We start from the raw sequence: 4,655 nt of genomic DNA, 5'->3' as shown, positions 1-4,655 counted from the left end.
TGGGGATATTCATGATGCGCTTTATATGTTAAGGTTGGTTACCAAGCAAGGTTATATATATATAGAGAGAATGATTTTTATACACAGGTTATGTGTAATATTTTATACACGAGAAATGTGTACGGTTATTAAAAATCGCAAGGCAACCTACAGGGGAGAAAAGGATACGAACCTACTCTGCCAAGCATTTATGAAAAATGGTTTTGTACACGAGATAGGTGTACTGTATTTAAATCTTGTGGTCTATTAAAATTACTGAATTTTATTGTTTATGATAAACCTATGAACTCACCAACCTTTTAGTTGACACTTTTAAACATGTTTATTCTCAGGTATTAAAGAAATCTCCCGCTGTGCATTTGCTCATTTTAAAGATATTACTTAAAGTCATTCATGGCATGTTTCAAAAGACGTTGCATTCAAGTCGTCGAGTTTAAAAAGACTGTTATTAAGTACATGGCAGATTAGTCATTCATATTATTAGAAAACATATATCATTTGGTTATTTTGAAATGAGTTGTCTTTTACAATGAATGCAATGTTTGTAAAACGTATCATGTAGAGGTCAGTACCTCGCAATGGGACCAGGTGTTAAAGACTTTGTCCAGATGGATTAGGACGGGTCACTACAAAAAGCGCCGCTTTTGAACCTGATTGCAATTTTTTCCAATTTTAAGTCCATTTTGAACCATTCACAAACTATTTTGACGTTATCCGGTTTTACCCATATGCATGCAATGCAAAAACATAAAAAATGCAACTAAGAAAAGGAATATCATACAATTCTAAATGGAATGCAATTAAAAGATATTATATACATAATTGTGGAAAGTTTTTAACGAGTCTATCACCCGACGCCCATCCTCTTGAGATTTCAACTAATCCCGGGGTGGTAAACTTCGCTTCCCTTTGAGCTAAGGGAAACATTTTCATTACCGCCACCACTTAACATTGACATTAACCAAGCATTCATTACCTTAGTTTCATTGATTAACTCTTTAAGTTTAACTTTCTCATGTTTTGACAAGTTTGACACTAGGTGTTTTCTCAAGTGTTCATCCTTTTTGGATGAAGCCCGATGCACCTGCCCAAATAACTTTCACATAGACTTGTCAACAACGTCGTTTTAATTTTTGGCTTTACCTTGAATTCCCTTGGTTAATCCCCCACTACCTTTAGTTAGTGAACCAACTTGCCTTGTGCTTGTGATGCATTGCACACTAGCAACAACTTGTGGTGTGGTCAATGGCATTGATGGTGTTTTAACACGTTTGGTTTTTATGCTCATGCATTTTCCTTTATCCCGAAGAGTCAATTTTCCGGTTCTAAAGTCAAAGAAAGAGCCCGCGGTTGCCAAGAATGGCCTTCCCAAAACAAGGGGCACAACCGGGTCTTCCTTTATATCAATAATAACAAAGTCAATGGGAAATTCCATGTCCCCCACCTTAACAATTAAGTCTTCGGTGATCCCCATACTAGAGTTAATTAATTGATCAATTAATTTAACTCCCGTTGTAGTGGGTGAAAGGTCACCTAGGCCTAGCCTTTTGTAAACGGAGTAGGGCATGAAGTTGATACTTGCCCCCGAATCGGCTAAAGATGTGAGCATCTCCGAACCGTTTACATTGCATGGGATAAGGAAAGGTCCGGGATCACCCATTTTTTATGGTAGGTTACATTTATTTAAAATTCCATCACACTCCTTTTTCAAGAAAGCGGTAGATGCTTGCTCAATATCTCCCTTTTTGGCCATGAGTGTCTTCAAAAATTTCCCATAGTTGGGCATATTTCCAAGCACCTCCGCCAAGGGGAGTTTAACATAAATATTTTTGTTGTCGGTTAAGGTTGACTTACAATCCACATCATTTAGATGTGTAAGAGGTAATGATTGAGGATGTGAGACCAGTGTCTCATTTTTCTCCTTAGTTGATGTAGCAAGAACCTCGACCTCGTTCTTTTGCGCCTTTGTATTCAATAAGGTTTCGACCTTTTGCTCTTTATCAACCTTTCCCAATTGAATTTGCTCAAAATCACCCTTTAACTCCTTGCTTGTCTACTCGGTAGCCTCCATGGACATTACACTTTTAACTTGGTAGGGAATGAATGTTGCATCGTCCAAATCTTCTGAAAACTTGAATACCCCATAATTGATAGTATCAATTTCTAACACTTCATCAAAATCAAACTTGTCTCCTTCAATGTCGAACTTGAAAGCTTGAGGGTATTCGGATTGATCCTCTTCGGTTGAATCAATCGAGTTCACTTGAGCATAAGTATTGGTAGGATTTGATGAACTCGCTTGATTTTGGGTTAGATTGGTAGTGTTGTTCTCGATAGGAATAACTCTCGTGTTATTTTGGTGGTTTTGTTGGTTGTTTCGGTTGTTGTTGTAATTATTCAGGTTAACTTGAGTGTTTGAAGGTAAAGTTCCTTGTGGTCTTTCGGCAACTTGATTTGAAATTCTTCCAACGGTGCTCTCAAGGTTTTGAAAGGAGGCTTGTTGGTTTCGAAGTTGTTGCTTTAAGAGCTCATTCTCTTTCATTATAAAAGCTTCGGTTGATTCTACCTTCTTGATGTAGTTTTGTATGATTTCTTCTAAGCTCTTCGAAGGTTGGGATTGTTGATTGTTTTGTTGAGGTTGTTGATTGTAACCTTGGTTATTTTGTGATTGACTATAACCTTGGTTATTTTAATAATTCGAATTGGCTTGATTGTTGTAAGGTTGGTTGTTGCAAGGTTGTTGGTTTTGGTATTGGAAATTGTTGTTTCGGTTTTGGTTATAGTTGTTGTAACCTTGATTTCGGTTTTGGTTTGTGAATCCGGGTGGTGTATTGGTTTGGTTGTTGAATGATACTTGTTTTTGATTAGGATTGTAGTAGCTTTGGTTAGATGTTCCTCCCCGTTGGTAGTTTTGATTACTCACGTAGTTCACATGAGCATCCGAATTCATGGGAATATCATCTAGATCAACATGATTGCATTGAGTAATTTGAGGACAATTCTTAATGAGATGTGGACCCTCGCATCTTTGATAACCTATTGGCATTGCAACTACCGTTTGTTGAATCTTCTTCAATTCTTTCCCAAATGTTTGAAATTGATTGTTCAAACTTGCAAGCGTCACTTGCCCATTATCACTCTCGACTTGTGCTACACTTTTCCTTGTCAAATCTCGCGGTGAAGGTGCCCATTCATACGTGTTGACCGAGATGTCTTTTAACATAATTTCGGCCGCATTTGGTGATTTGTACATAAATACCCCACCGGATGAAGAATCAAGATATTTCTTCGTAAAAGTATTACAACCCCAATAGAATGTGTTGATATACTCCTTCTTCGTCAAACCATGCGGTGGGCAAGCTCTTAGTAGCTTCTTGAATCGAACCCATGCATCATACAAACTCTCACCACCCCGTTGTGTGAACCCATTAATCTCCATTCTAAGTCGCTCTACTTTTGACGGTGGAAAGAAATGATTGATAAACTCGTTTGTTAATTCTTGAAAAGACCTTATGGAATTGGATGGTAAACTTCGCATCCAAGCTTTTGCGTCTCCTTGAAATGTGAAGGGGAATGCCCTTAGCTTAAAAGCGTCATCGGTAACGTTTTTGGTTTTGTAAATATCACAAAGATCATTAAAGTGTTGAATATGTTCGAACGGATTCTCATCTATCAACCCAAGAAAGTATGTATCCTTGATAAACGTGAAAAAGTTACCCTCGATCTTCCAATTATCCGCTTCAATTGGTGGTTTTGTAATAGCAGGTGATATCATTGTTGGTGCAACTAATCTAGCGTTCCACATTGGTATGTCGTTTGGATCATTCAATAATTCTTGATTAACCGGAGGACCATTAGGATTGCCCTCTTCATCGTGAATCGGATTACCGTTTGGATCCATCTCTTCTAAACAAAATAGCAAAGCTTCAAAATTCTTTCTTAATACCCTTTCTTCTCTACGATTATAAACCCCGTGCACGTGTCTTTCCGGATCGGAGAATGGATGTGTGAACTCTTGATCCTTGTGAGACCTTGTTTTCATACACCAAAGGTACCTATCCTTCAATCACAACACAAACACAAGCGGTTTTTCAAACGAAAATAATAATATAAAATGCGAAAAGTAACTTCCGTAAGAGTAAACCCCTACGAAAGGATCGAACAATTAAAAGTTTAAACCAAATAACCAACTAGGCTAACCGCATCCCCGGCAGCGGCGCCAAGAAAGTGTGTTGCGTTCGTGCGATATACATCTTTTACCCTCTAAATTTATATGTGATTCAAACACTACAATCAAGCACACACAACTAACGAGCACTTAGAACCCAGTTATTATAGCACTTTAATGTAAGTATTCTTATCAAGTTCGTCCTAAGGGAAGCGGTTTAAGTCGGATATTTGAAACTATCAATTGTCCTAGGGTTTGTTTGATTGAGGGGTTTCGATTGATATCAACTAACAACTAAAACTTGCGCAATTAAACAAACCTAAATTTATCAATTAAACTAGTAGCAAGAAACAAGTAGTGAAGTATTAAGACTTAAAACAAATTAACTAAGACGTGTTCACTTATCTAATCCTCTATATGCTTGGCTTGCCCCGTTTTGCCGATTTTGCTATCTCATTAGTTGTTGAACTATTAAATATTTAACATT

The 4,655-nt window shown here is 37.5% G+C and overlaps 1 non-coding gene across 1 annotated transcript; it reads left to right on the top strand.

Moving 5' to 3' along the window:
• The first annotated feature begins 3,341 nt into the window (after window positions 1-3,341).
• LOC139895513 (small nucleolar RNA R71) lies at window positions 3,342-3,448 on the top strand. Its single transcript, XR_011775949.1, has one exon. It is a non-coding gene; the product is annotated as a small nucleolar RNA R71 (small nucleolar RNA).
• Window positions 3,449-4,655: the final 1,207 nt, after the last annotated feature.

Source organism: Rutidosis leptorrhynchoides, chromosome 2 (assembly GCF_046630445.1).
Source record: "Rutidosis leptorrhynchoides isolate AG116_Rl617_1_P2 chromosome 2, CSIRO_AGI_Rlap_v1, whole genome shotgun sequence".
Taxonomy (NCBI): Eukaryota; Viridiplantae; Streptophyta; class Magnoliopsida; order Asterales; family Asteraceae; genus Rutidosis; species Rutidosis leptorrhynchoides.
This window is presented reverse-complemented; position numbering and strand designations above follow the sequence as displayed.